This window comes from Sciurus vulgaris (assembly GCF_902686455.1).
Source record: "Sciurus vulgaris genome assembly, chromosome: 11".
NCBI lineage: Eukaryota > Metazoa > Chordata > Mammalia > Rodentia > Sciuridae > Sciurus > Sciurus vulgaris.
Window position 1 is genome coordinate 24,237,216 of NC_136472.1, and position 15,114 is coordinate 24,252,329.

The following is a 15,114-nucleotide window of genomic DNA, read 5'->3' on the forward strand; positions in this document are numbered from 1 at the left end:
AACTCCCAATAGGTTCCAGTCAATTTTTTATTCTTTTTACTGGATAATATGGAATTCCTAACAACTATTTCACTCATTTTCCATATTGGATATGATAATAATTAAATGACATAGGAAATGTAATAAAAAAGCAAATGCTTCATCAAGGAAATTAAATATTGCTTTCTTGGATTTGGTATGAGTAGGCAACTTTCCAAAGTGAATGCGGTCCATTAGTCTTCAGCATGAAGCTATCAATGGCAGGGTCATGCATTGCAAATCTAAAAAACACTTAAGCTAGATTTACCTCAATAGACTTTTACATTATTTGAACCTGGTAGTCCCATAAAATGTAGCTATAGAATAAGCTTGTTGAACATTAGAATAATTATTGTTTAAACATTTGAGACAGCCTCTCTTAGAGTCTAAGCATTCAAACACACACACACACACACACACACACACACACACACACACACACACAATGAGAGTGATAGAGAAAGAGAAACAGAGAGAGGTAATGAAGGTACCTCAGTACATTCTTGAATCTGTTAATGCAATTTAATATATTTATTTAATAAATATTCTGAACATTTAATAAATGGCATTCTAAACATTTTAAATTGCCTTCCTGAAGAGAGAGAAGAGAAGAGAAGGGAAGAAAAGGGAAAATAATTAAAACAATAAACAAAATTTTATGAATGAATAAGACAGTTGCTCTGGTCCAGCAAGACTTAGTTTAATATTTTGCTTTAACTAAATCAATCTCTTTTTACTTTACCTCTTAAAACACTCTAATGTTTCTCATGTCCAAATCCAGCATCTATCATTAAACTATGTAATTTTTATAATATTGTTATGCAAACTCAAATTATTCTTTTTACTCTTTATATTTCAGAATCTTTGAGTAGATTTTCTTAAGACCCCAGGAGACACATTATAATACAGGAAAAGAGAAAATACACCAATCAGAATATTTTCCAAATTTCATGTTCATGACTAAGCAATAAGAATTTTTGCAAATGTTAGCAGGAAATGCTCCAAGTCATAGCTGAAACTTTCAATGAAATTATAATTGATATTATCAGATGTTCCATTTCCTGACTTCAAGGAAGAAAAGGTAGAAATAAAATGGCAATTCATTTATTTTGACTATACCAATATGGGATAAATTTTTCTATGAACCTTGTCACATATGTTCTCCAAATAATAGTGCAGTGAAAAGCAAAATTAACTCTGAAGTGGATTATAGATACTAAAAATCTCTTGCCAGAAGAAAGCATATGTGCTTCGACTTTAAATGGATTCCACAGGTCAACTTTAAAAAAGAAAAAAAAAAAAAAAGCAGAACAAATACAGAATTGGAGAAGTACCAGTTTTAGAGGACACCCTTTTCCTTATTAGGATGAATCATAAAAAAGTTTGATTTTTATTCACAAGTACATTGAAATTAAAAGTTCCAATAGATACATCTTCAGTGGTCAAACTAAAACAGTGATTTTTTTAAAAAATTGTCTTTTTAATAAACAATAATGTCAAAGATCTGTCAAACAGTTAACCCTATATATTCTTGCTAGGGATTTAAGTGGGCACAATCTCTTAGGCAATAATTTTCAATACTTACAAATAATATTATTTATAATAAATACTTAAAATATACACAGCCACTCATGGTCACAGAGATTCGTAATAGCCCTTTCTATGGCAGTGAGCTAGGTAATAATTTAGTGCCCATATCAGTCTCAGTGAGACTGAATAAATCATCAACGATGCTTTTATGCAGATATTAAAATATCATACACACACATGGGTCTTTAAAAATATTCTAAATTAAAATTAAATAAATCTAGAGCCATACTGGAAAAGGGAAAAGAAAGGAAAAAAAAAAAAAAAAAAGAAACTATACATACAAACTATATTTACATAACATAATCTTCTGTGAACAAAAATGTTACCCTCCAAAGCACACATAACTGATTTCTTTTTCTTTTTTATGATCACATCAATAGTTTATTTTATGATTACATTACAGTATCTCATTGGAAATGCATATTTGGAACACTGTGTATGTGTTCTAATATTTAAAACTTGGAGACTCTTTATATATTGTCTTTGCCTGTGATGTAACAATATGAATAAATTCTTAGTGAATTTGCCTTATAAGGAAGATATAGTAATAATATATACCAAACTATATGTATATCCTATTAGAAGGGTACCCAAAGCAGCAAAGTGTTCACAGTCTCTGAATTGAAGAGAAGGTTGGCAGAAGATCTAATTTTAAAAAGTACTCACTAGAGTAAAATTTGAAAATGTGTTATATTCTTTGCTATTAGGGCTTTATAGTTACAGATAGTAATTGGGTTTATCACAACATACTCATACACACATGAAAATCAATTTCAGTTCACAATCCCCCCTTTTCCCTACCTCTTGTCCTTCCTGAATTCCCTCCCCTCTCTGGTTCTCTTTTTTCTAATTTGATTTCTTTTTGATCATCTATTAAGTTATATTTGATTGGTTCTTTATATTCTCCTACTGAGAACTGCTGCTTGCCCCAGGGCTGTTTCAAGTGGCTCCAGTTATGGAGGAAAACTTCGGCTTCTTTGCCCAGCTTGCTCCAAGCAGTTCGGCGCGGCTTCTTGCTCTTTTCGCTTACCTAAAACTGCTGCTTCTCGCACTTATGGCCTGACCAGCGGGACAAAAGACACATACACTTCAAAGGTTCATCAAGCAGCTTCCCCTTTATTCAAATAACACCCTCAATATATAAGCAGTCTCATGCATAAGCAATTGTAAACAGATATGTCCATCCAATCCTGTTAAAGGTCAAGCGATCACTCACTTGAGCATACATGTAAAGTATATCTGTCCACGCACTAGGCAGCTGAACCGATTATAATACAGCCAATTGTAAATGCGTTCTGCCTTTCTCCATGCATAATCAGAACTCTGTTTGCTCTCTGCCAGTCGCCATCTTTGGATGCAAGTGGCGTAACCCTGGGCCCCGGTTCCGCCCGCCACATTCTCCTATTGTTTCACCCCCTCCTTTCCTTTATTTTCCTCTGGGCTTCTGCATATAAGAGAAAACACTTGACCTTTGAGTCTGAGTTTGGTTAAATGCACTTAACATGTTATTCTCTACTTTTGTGTGAAAATGTGTTATATTCTTGATGCATGAAAAATAAAGCTCTTACCTTCAGAGAAGGTCTATTCACACTGGCATAAAACTTAGCCTTAACAATTGTGTTCTGGTGTAGGCAGGAGGCACTGTGGTATTCCCAGGGCAACAATATGATCCAGATACTTGATGGAGATGGTGAGTCAGTTGCAGGGGTATCTTAGAGATCAGGTGTTCTTTAATCTATTACACACTACCACATTGCCATTACCTACAGGTTCGCTTGCCTTCCTGAGATTTTCCACATGCACTCAAACAGAAATAAATATCAAATAAATGCACACATGTAAATTTCATAGGTACATAAGAAAGATGTACATTACAATGAATCAGCATAAGAAATGGGGCTTTATATGTTCATATTTCTTACAGATATAATGCAGTAGTGTTCCATTCTTTTCTATGCTCAGTGATCACTGAGAAGAAAGGAAGTTTGCATTCTACTGTATCCGTGAAAACATCATCACCACTGTGAACCTTGAAGTATTTTCCTGGAATGCAGCAATATTTGTTTTCATTTGCTTCTCATTTCCCTCTCCCAGTATTCCTTACCCACAGGGTAGTGCCCATGTCCATCAGCAACTGCTGAGCATGCTTCTCATTTCCATCTTCTTCCCTTATATTGTAGTGCTCTCAGACGAGTCTCTAACACTTCTGTCTTCCATAAGTGCCTCCTTTGCATCAGACACTGGCTGTGGCATTGACAAAACTATTTTCCTGCAGCTAGTAAATATGACTAAGTTACTTCCAAGTGCAGTTCTTTCTTGCCCTTTTTTCTTCCCAAGGCAATTTTCAAGTCATTTATTAAATGAGAATTAAAAATGTGTCTCTAATTCTATCTGAACCAGTATCACTTTGGACTTGCAATTTGAAGCTTTGGTTCTCATCTACATGTTAGAAGAGAAGCTAAGTTAATCCCAGATTCACCCATTTCCTTAAATTCATGATCACATGGAATTCTGGCTGTGAAGCCTTCTTTTTTGCCATCCTGGGAGGAGTCTTCATACACAAATGAGGCTGAACACAGTAATCTGGGGGAAGGCTGTTATCTAAAGTGTCCCTACCCTCTCAATTAGGAAACACAAACTAGATGTGATAATGAATCAACCTTTAATTTGTCTTAGGTTGTGGTAGAGAGAGGTGGCCCATTTAATTTAAAGGTACTAAAGTGCCATTATTTAATAGAATAAGAAACAATGATTGTTTAGACTCCTGGTATTATTATTAGTACCAATCCCCAATAGAAATCTCAAGGTTTCTTGATGAAATGGCTGACTTAAGTCTGGGGCACAAATTACATGACCAATTGAGCATTATGAAGTGTCAGAAAGTAAGGAATTATAAAATGAACATATATTAATGAGCATCTATGAAGGGAAATTGGAGTCAGCAGATAGAACTCATCACAGTCAAAGCTACAAATAATTTGGACATCAAAATAAATAACATAATGTTGAAATATAGCTTAAAGGATAAGGTAAATATCCATGAGTGCCTAAATATGTAAAATATTGCATAACTAAATAAAGAAGCATAAAACATCTCCCATGAAAATAATTCCAAATGATTTTACAATTTTTTCTACTTGAGGTACTTAATATAAATGGACTTATACAGCATTAGACTTTTTGTGAATAGCTAATTTTTCTTGACACAATGTTCTCAAACTCCATCCATGTGGTATCAAGCATTGCAACATTATTTTAATACTGGGCACCATTCCAAGGTGTTATTCCATGGTATCACATTTTTTATCCATTCTTTTGTTGTAGATTACTTGAATTGCTTATGTGCTTTGGCTATTACACATAAGGCTGCTATCTACATGTGTGTACACCCCTTAAAGTCCATGAGTTTGATTATTTTGTGTTTATGCACAAAATGGAATTGGATCACCAAGTAGTTTATTTTTAAAGGAACAATTCTCATACAAGTCAACCATTTTATAGTGCCACAAACATGTTACGAGTGTTGTTATTTTTACACATCTTTTCCAATTCTTCCTTTTCTTTTCTTTTCTTTTTTTTTTTTTTTTTTTTTTTTTTGGTAATAATAGCCACATGTATTGGTTCAAGGTTGTATTTCTCTGTACTTTCAATTTACCTTTCCCTATGCATATTAATGTTGAGAACCACTTCTTCTACTTGTTAGCCATTTGATTATCTTTCAACAAATGTCTATTGAGTACATTTCTTACTTTTAAAAATTGAAGAAATATATATCCCTACATTTCATGATGGAGCAGTGCTATGCAGGCCCAGCATTGTATTTGTGGATAAGATGATATCTATTTCATGATGGTCAGGTCAGGGTACATGTCCATTTGGTGGCTAATGTGTTTGGGATTTTGAATGTCCCTCAATGGCCTATGTGTTAAGGGCATGGTCCTCATGGTGATACTGGGATCTTTGAGAAGTGGGGCCCCTAGAGTTTTTTCTTTCATTGGTGGTAAGCTTCTGAAGAGGACTGTGGGATCTCAAGCTCTTCCTTGGAATTCTTGCTCCTGGATATGATCAACTTAGAGGGTTCCCACTGTTCTTTAGGTCCAGATGATCCTGGAGGGCACTGGTCAAAATATTGGTGATTTTCTTAAGACTTTTTACTTTTCTTCTTTTTGTCCTCCAAGTCTTATTTGTTAAACACTCAGAAAATCAGTTCCACCAGTCTTGAAATAGCCATGATGGGTTTTAACTTTAATAGTATTGCATTTACCCTTTCCATTTGTTTGGAATCAGTATTAGTTTTGGGACTCAGTGTTATATTCTATCTGCTCTTTACATAATAACTTATTGTTTCAAATGAACTATGAACTAATCTTGTGAAGCCCACTGGTAGTGGGAGGGCACAGGAAACTTAGCATCCTTTTTCACTTGCAGAGATGTATATTTCTCTCTCTTCCATCCTCTGAATTCCCTCATCCATTTGGTGATGGAATTCAGAACCTGGATCTTACCGATGATTCTTATCTTTCTAATCTTCCTCATATATCAGTTCTGTTGTCTACAACTTTCTTTTTTTTTTTTTAAATATTTGGGTAACAATTGCTCCCTCTCATGTCAATGTGTGTTCTATAGATACTGAAAGCGAGTTGAAGATTTTTACCAAGTGACATATGGAAGTCAGAAAAGCCAATATGGGGGAAGAAAGCCTGGGGTCCCAAGTGAAGTCTGGCTTTAGCTTTGGCCTCAGCAGCTTCAGAGTACTCCATGTACTGCATAACGTGGTCAGCTTGGAGGCCAGGGGCAGAGCCTTTTTGTACTTTCGTGATAATCTTTTGCTTTTCCATTTGTTCACAAAATAAGACTCTAAATACATTACTTGCCAGATTAAAAATTCGTTCAAAGTTTGACCCATGATCCTGACCATTAAGCTTTAACAGTATTATGAGACCTTTCCTGATCTTGCCCTTTGCTGTCTCTTGAGTCTCAGGAGTTACAATACAGCTTTATTCTAGGTAAGTATGCAGCATTGATGACTGGCACCAGGGGAGTTTTGGTGAAAATAGTGTTGAATGAATAAATCATTTAATAATGACTATATTGAATTGAAGTTTTTCTTAACCTGTGTATCTACTACCTGTCCTAGGAATGATTTATCCTCATATTGCCTATTTACCCTACTGATCCCACCCTATCCCTTGGGTGATTTTTCAATGTTTTCCCTTCTAGGAATCTTTCTTGACCCATGTCCCAGATTCCTCTTGTGTGGTTTTATAACACCCTGTCTACCTTACCCTTTTCAATTCTCGGCAGTGATTTTTCTACTTCTTTCTGGGAATCTCTCAATAGATTTTAAATTTATAAAGGAAGAAGTTATTTGTACTTTAAGCCACATCAGAAGTACAGCCAAATATATTTCTTGGGCACAAAACTTTATTAATGAGTGAAAGAAGAATTGCCTGAAAAGTATTTAATCCTGCAATTGCTTTGTGTGTAGAAAGACCTACACATTATGAAAACAACTTTTAATAATGAAATACAGCCATGAAGGAACAGAAAAAAGATAAATATCCCACATATGCTGAAGAATGATGTCTTCCTAAGGACATATGAAGATAAACATTTTTTCATATATTGTTAAACTGAATTCCATATTGTATTCCATTCCTCATTTTGAGAGTTAAACACATTTTTGTTTCATTTAAAGGGAAATCAAGAATTCTCTACAGAATTCTCATCTGAAGGAAATAAATGTAGAAAAAAATTCCTGTAATCCTTTGTAATCTTTTTTAGTGTACATTTTATTGTATTCACTTTTTTAATTTACAATTTTATTTATTTATTTATTTAATATGTAATCAGGTATCAAATATTGTACTACTTGTAGAAAATATTGCTAGCTAGCAGGCAAGCAATTTATGGACTATAACTGCACTTTAAGTAAACAGGAATTGCAGAGTGACATCCAGGTACATTTTATTTAAGTCATCCTTATTTCTAACGGGTTATCAGCAGGCAGTGACATCAGCAATATTCTAGTTCTAAAGGCTCAAAGGAAAGTTAGAAACAGGGGTGAATCTCTTACCACTTGTAGGGTAAATAAATGGCCTGTTGTCTTTTTCCCAAAGTACTTAGATATACTATAATATTACTAGAAATATGAGATCATTTCTTTTGATAAATAAAGTAATATCAAAAAATAATTAAATGGGTTGATTTTTAATTATAGATACTCAGAGTATTATAATATGGTAAGTACAGTCCTTTTCTCAGAAATTGTAACCAGTAAAATTATATGAACAGTTTCTCATTGTTACTGGCAGTGAATTATAGAAGCTAAGAATATGATCCAGAAAATCAGTAATCTGGTTACTGAATCATCAGTACATCTGTTCTGATAACTCCCATTTCTGTAAGGTAAAATAGGGTAATAGCAGTGTTTACCTGATTTAGTTTTATAGGCATTATCGATCAATATCAATATTTTTTGATATCATTACTTTTTATTAGAAGGAAAACTTATAAATCCATATAAATAGATAAAGCTAGGAAAAACAGGACCAGATTGAGTAGAAATTTGCAATATAAGTAGATTATTCAGGGTTAAATTGTCTCCATTGTATGAACCTATTCCTATTTCTTTCAATGCAGGTTTTGAGAATAACAGTCTTTTCTCGTGCTCTTCCAATCATATTTTGCTGAAATATTACAAAATGTTCATTCATCCTTTCCTCTCTTGAATCAATGTTGTGATTTAGGCACATTCATTCATCAAATAAATTTTCTGCTAAACAATTTTCTAATGGCATTTTTCATCTGAGCATTTCTCAAAGTGTAGATCACGGGATTGAACATAGGAGTTATCATGGTATAGAATACAGCAACTGCTTTATCAATAGATAAATTGCTGGAGGTCTCATGTACACAAATATGCAGGGAACAAAGAACAGGACAACCACTGTGATGTGGGAGACACGGGTTGACAAGACCTTGTACCTGCCCTCCAGGCTATGGGTCTTCAGGGAGTGCAAGATGACCACGTAGGAGACAAGCAGGAGGAGAACGTTTAACAGGCAGATGAACCCACTGTTGGCAGCAACAAAGAGCCCCAGAATGTGGGTATCAGTGCAGGCCAGATTGAGCAAAGGGTTCAGATCACACATAAAGTGATTGATGACATTAGGGCCACAGAAGGGTAGTGGGAAGATGAAGAGGAGCTGGATGCTGGCATGGAGAAAGCCTCCCATCCAGGACACTCCCACTAGCAGCATACACACTCTCCGGTTCATGATGGTTCATAGTGCAAGGGCTTGCAGATGGCCACATAGCGGTCATAGGCCATCACTGTCAGCAGGATGACCTCTACACCTCCAAAGAAATGTTCCCCAAAGACTTGGGCCATACATCCATTGAAAAGGATCATCTTCTTTTCCTGAAGTGAATCTCTAATCAGTTTAGGATTATTGACAGAGGCATAGCAGGCATCAATAAAGGAGAGATAGGCCAGAAAAAAATACATGGGAGATCCCAACAATGAGCTGGCAGTGATGGTGATCAAGATGAGCAAATTTCCTGCCATAGAAATGATATAGATGAACAAGAACACAGCAAATACAATCTTCTGCATCTTTGGGTTTTCTATAAGTCCCAGAAGAACAAACTCTGTCACATTGTTGGTAGACTCCATGTACTTCTTGTGGAAACTTATTATATTACCTGAAAAAGTTGATAGAACCTTGGATTTATTCAAGTTTTCCATCCTAATAAATATTAAATACCCAGAAACCCCTGAATTGTGAAATATTATGACATTTGTTTATTTTTGTGGTTGCAATTCTTTATTTTTGAGATGTAACAAAGGGTTCTGAATTCTTGAAGATTAGTCAAATTGCCTCAACAGTTAATGAAATGATGTCACAGACTAATGTTTACTGTTCTAAAAACAATAATAATATTATCTATTTTTTTCTGAATATTTCATGTGTTTTAAGATATTTTGCAGATTCTTGTTGGAGATTCTCTTACTTGGTGTGCATTTTCTGACACTTCACACACTTATATTATCATCTGCAAACTGAGAAAAATAATACCACCTCATCATCTGGTAAGAGAATTGATTGTTATATGAATATATCCACCACAGTTCTGGAGATACATAAAGGAAATTTCATCAACTTTTATAAATGCGCATGCAGTCTGCAGAGAAGCAGACCTGACAGTTTGAGAAATGACACAGAGAAACTTTTGACCCTACAACAATCTGAGGAGAAATGCTTTCCATGATTACTTTTAAACAAGCCAGAGAGACCTGTATTATACACTGGATTTGACACCAGAAAAAGTCCCACTTACCTGTGCTTGGACTAACAAATGATAATTTATGAACATTAATAATCATATTTAGGTCAATTCTATATGGAAGTTGTAATAATATTGTTTCCATCTTCAAGATTAATTTAGGTTATTCATTGATATGTGTCTTCACTAAATAATGGTTCCCAGTGCTAGACAGCTGGGTTTTAGAAAGTGCTTCGTCTCTATGAGTCTCAAATCATTCAATGTTAAACTAGACTAATAATGTATTACGAATGTGTTTTGAAAATTTGGGATAAGGATGAGATTTTCTATGACTGTATTTTACAAATATGGAAAAGTAATGTTAACCATATGTGAAAAATAAAAATATTTAATAAGTATCACAAGTGTTGAAAACCTACCTTTGCAGTTCTAAATGATTTTTGTGGCATTTCAGTGTGTTCAGGCAAAAATCCATCTTCAAATGAGTTCCTCTTGCAATAAGTGTATTTTGATGTCAAAGATAAAATGGGATTGAGAAAAAATGCTCAGATAATACTATACCAAATCAACCACTTTTAAGGATGTGTCTTTATGAGTTTAAATCTTTCAGTCTCACATAAGCCTAATGTGACTTCACAGAAATCCTGAGGTTTGAATTCAAAATGGATTTACTTGATTCATCATGTAGAAATGATCCTCATTACCTGGTTCTGGTCCATCAGGGCAGGATGTAGAAAGTGCAGAGGAAAAGCATTTCAGTGGATTTCTGCACACATGAGGAGTCTTGCTCTGGAAACATCTACTACAACAAGGAATATTTTCATCTCACACTATCAGGATACTGAACGTGCTCCCATAAAATCTCAGGTATCTTGCTTATAGCTGTGCATCCTCTCCCAGGAATTTGTTATCCCCTTGTTGGAAACACTTTGTTTTAGAAGTGGATGTTTTGGCATTATGTTTGAAAATCACCCATGCTTAATATAGATCTTATTCCCTGCACTTGGAACATAAACAAATGGGAGTTGCCTTTCCCTGTCTGAACATGGGTTGCTAGCTAAATGCCATGTAAACAGCATGGCAGCCTAAGTCCAGCCTGGGGACCAGTGGTGCAGGCTCCCTGATGATGCCTGTCACAGAGGGACTTCTTTCTTCTTACCATTTTTAAACCTTTCTGAAAACTCATCTTGATTGTTTGAGAGCTGAAGCAGTGAAGACAGAGCTTTAATGAGAGGCATTTTAAGTAGATAACTCCAAAACTGCTTTTCCTCATTTTCATAGTGTTTTGGAAGAAGCCAGAACCCCAGAAGGCTCTAAGTTAGTTATCCATGGTCTCATGGTCTGGTCAGTGTGGAATAATAAGCAGCATGACAAATTTGGAAATAAATTTGAAACAGAGAGTTTCAATCTCTCCATATTTTGTCAGTTGGCATTGTTTATTATTTTCCATTCTGTCATTGTATGAAGTACATAAGTATAACTTGTCTTGGCTTTAAATTAAAATTTCCAGATGACTAACTGCAGGTATTGCTTTCATATTCTTATTTTTCATTAATGATAATATTTTGTGAAAATTCTATTTATATGTTTGCATAATTTTAAAGTATTTGTTCTTGATTTCTTCCTATTTAGTTGAAAGTACTCTGCATATCACAGATACAGGTCTTTGTCATGTGTATAATGTTTAAACACATACACACACAATTTACTAAAAGCCTGAGGATATTGTTATCATTTCTCAAATAACCCTTGTTTGAGGTGTAATTAACATGCATAAAAATATACACATATAAAATATAAAACTTGCTGTTCAGAGATGGATATAAATATATGAACCTGTCCCAACAATCTAAATCATAAAATCATCTATTTTATTATCTTCAGAAGGGTCCCTCACTTCTTGTTTATTAATATTGCTCTAATAATAAAATGCAACATATGATCTATTATCCTAGCAAAATTTTAAGTATGGAAGAAAGTACAGATAAGCATAAACACTAATATGTATAGACCTCTAGAACTTATTCATGTTGTGCAGCTAAAGTTTTGTATTATTTGAGTTTTTTATTTTGTTTATTGTTTCCTTTATTTCAAGGATTTCTGTTTTTTTTTTTCAGAATCTCTATCTCTTCATTGAAATAATCTTTTGTTTACTGCAATTGCTCTTTCGATTATTTCATTTCCTGCATTTGCTCTCTTATCTCATCCTTTGCTTCACAGATCATTTTAATTATGAATATTCTGAGCTCCTTTTCTGACACTTCGATGCTGTCATTAGATTCTCTTAGTATAGAATCTTGGTTTGTTTGGAACACTTTCTTCCCTTGTTTTTACATGTTGTTCCCATATCTTCCCTTCTAGCAGTGTGTACATGGGGTACTGCAGTTTTCCCCTATAGGCATATAGTAGCCCTGCAGGTTTCCAAGACCTTCTTTAAGAGGGAGAGCAATATTAGCAGCACCCAGTACAGACAATAGTAGCCCTAAGCCGAATAGCCCCTATGAAGATGTTAACAATATAGTCATAAGAAACAGAGAGGATGAGTTCAATTATTATTGACAGTATAACCAGTATATTTGCAATGAGGTCTACAGTTTCTAATGGAGACAAAGAGGATGGGGAGGGGTGTAGGATGTAACAATGTGATAAGAAAAGAGTGTATTGAAGTACTAGAACATAGGAAGAGTGAGAGTGGGATCCAAAGAGGTTGGTCATTAGCATGAGAAAAGGGAGAAAGATACTCTGAGGAACCAGGTAAACAAAAGGAAAATAGAGTGAGAAAAATAAAGAAATAAAAACTTAAAAATTTTCAAAATGGAGAAAAACATAATATACACTATAACAGTCATATACTATTCAAACCTCCCAGTCTTCAGTAGCCTGATGCATGAGAGGTATCTGACAACAAGCTTCCAATCTCCAACAGGTGTCTCAAGATGGGATTGGCCACACCTAAACACGTCAGCTTTGGTTTCCAGGATAATCCAAGATGACTACACTGGCTTCCAAATGTTTTGGCAAATGGGGAGCTGTAGTGCAGGGTGTGGGCCCTGAGTACGTGTGGTTTGGGGTTGGTCAGACCAGGGGTCCTGCAGTTCCTGACTTTCTTCCCAAAATGGCAGCAACCATGTGTAACCAAACCTGCAGGTAGTGTTACAGTGAACTTCCAGGCAACAGGGGGCAGCTTCCAATCCACTGGCAGTCTGTGAGAGGTCTGCAGGCTACTGGTGGATGATCATCAGGGAGACTTCAGTGATTGGTAGGTGAAAGGCATGTGATGAGCGGACAACAGGCAGACAAATGGGCAAATGGAGGATGAGAGGCAGCAGTCAGTGAGCAATGTGCACTCAAAAATTAGTTGATATGCTGGCAGATTGCAGGTGATCAGAGGTGGATAAAAGGGGAAAACAGCAAGGGATACATGAGTAGCAAAGACTGCCTCAGAGAGAAACAGATTTTCCTCTGCTTGAAACCCAAGTTATGGAGCAACAAGGAAGGCAGCCTCCCTCTAGTTCACCATCTTGGATCTCCTCAAGAAGATTTAAATTATGGCATTTGCCAGTAAACATATGGAAATAGAGAATATTATGCTACAGGAGATAAATAAGACTCAGAAAATCCAGAGTCAAACGTTTTCTTTCTCGTGTGGCACCATTTGCAGGAGCAGTCCTAGGGATCTTCAGTACCTACACAACAGAGCAACACAGAAGTCTGAAGTATGACAGTGAAGCCCAGAACACAGTGGCACAAATGGCCTGTATTATTTGATTAACAACTTCTCTTTCCTCTTCCCTCAGCTCATGACCACTGATATTTCACTCTCTGAATTTGAGTCAGACTACTATAGATTTATTCTATAAATACCGAGTAATATTTTTTCCTTTTGTGCCAGACCTTTTTATCTTCTAAACATATGATCTTCTGCATTCATTCATTTTTGTGTAAATAGAAGAATTTTCTTCTTTTTTAAGCTTGAATAGTATTCCGTTATAAACAAATGTTGGATATTCTTTATGCAATGACCTTCCATATCTTGGCTATTGTGAACAACACATAATGGTCTCAAGTGCATATATGACTTTGAGATCCTGATTTTAATTCATTTGATTACATACCCAGAAATAGCATTGCTAGATTATGTATAGATCTTTTTTTTTTTTTGCAATAGTGTAAAGGAATGTACTCACTGTTTTCCCTAGAGACAGAACCAATATTGCATTCAAACTAACAATGACAATTTTTTCCTTTTCACTATTTTATTGCATCTATTTGTTTGGTTGATTTTTGGTCTATTTTTATAATATACTTCCTATACGACTGAGTTAATTGTTTGATTTGGATTTTCATTTTTCCTGATGATTATTGAATTACTGACTTGGATTTCTCTTTATTTAGCTGTTGACCATAGTTATTCTTCAGATAAATGTTGATTCAAGGTTTTGCCCATTTGATTTTTATTTATTTAATGTTATTTTATGTTGCACTGATAAAAATTATACAAATTATATTATATACTAGTGGGTATACTCTGTTATATTTCCATACATATTTCATAATGTATAATGTTTACATCAGTTAAATAACTTGATATAAATACCCAAGGATGGGATTCCAACCTATTTCCCTTTCTTCTTTACTTCCTAGCCATGATCTAAGCAATTGTTTCTATACTATATGCATTTCCTATGAGGTACTGCCTCATACAGGGACAAATTAATGCAGTCAATTAAAAATGGACTGGAACCTCCAAAACTCTGAGCCAAAACTTAACTTTCCTCTATATACATTGAGTATATCAGGTATTATAATATAGCGATGGAAAGGAGAACCTGGCCAAGATTTGTATCTGAAAAGTGTAACAGCTACCAATAAAGGATGCCAAGAATCGGTTCAAAGTTCCTAAGGTCTTATATTGAAATTCATCTTCAGGACCCATCTATACCACTAACATTTCACTTACAATTGGAATATCTGAATAATAATGTCTATGTGACAGAAATTTGCTATTTATTATAGAGACTTTTCTTCTTCTGGGCCCCACTTAAAACTAGATTTTTTTGGAAGGGGGAGTCATAGTGTAATTAGGTTGATGTAATCCATCCCAATGAGAAATAGGTTGTCTCTAAAATCTAAAGTGATCCACTAGGAATTGTGCCTCTTTCCGTGTATGAGGGGCCAGAGGCCTCAACTTATCATTCACTTTAGAAGGAATTTCTG

The 15,114-nt window shown here is 35.0% G+C and overlaps 1 protein-coding gene and 2 pseudogenes across 3 annotated transcripts in view; 1 reads left to right on the forward strand and 2 right to left on the reverse strand.

Annotated features, from left to right (window-relative positions):
• Nucleotides 1-15,114, forward strand: part of LOC306639797 (olfactory receptor 4C11-like) — a 337,410-nt pseudogene that overhangs the window by 109,629 nt on the left and 212,667 nt on the right. The gene's annotated exons all lie outside the window — the stretch shown is intronic.
• Nucleotides 1-15,114, reverse strand: part of LOC306638485 (olfactory receptor 4S2-like) — a gene marked incomplete at both ends in the record, with an annotated part of 194,242 nt that overhangs the window by 60,665 nt on the left and 118,463 nt on the right.
• Nucleotides 8,371-9,286, reverse strand: LOC306638486 (olfactory receptor 4C46-like; annotated as a pseudogene). Its single transcript has one exon. The product of its transcript is annotated as an olfactory receptor 4C46-like (transcript).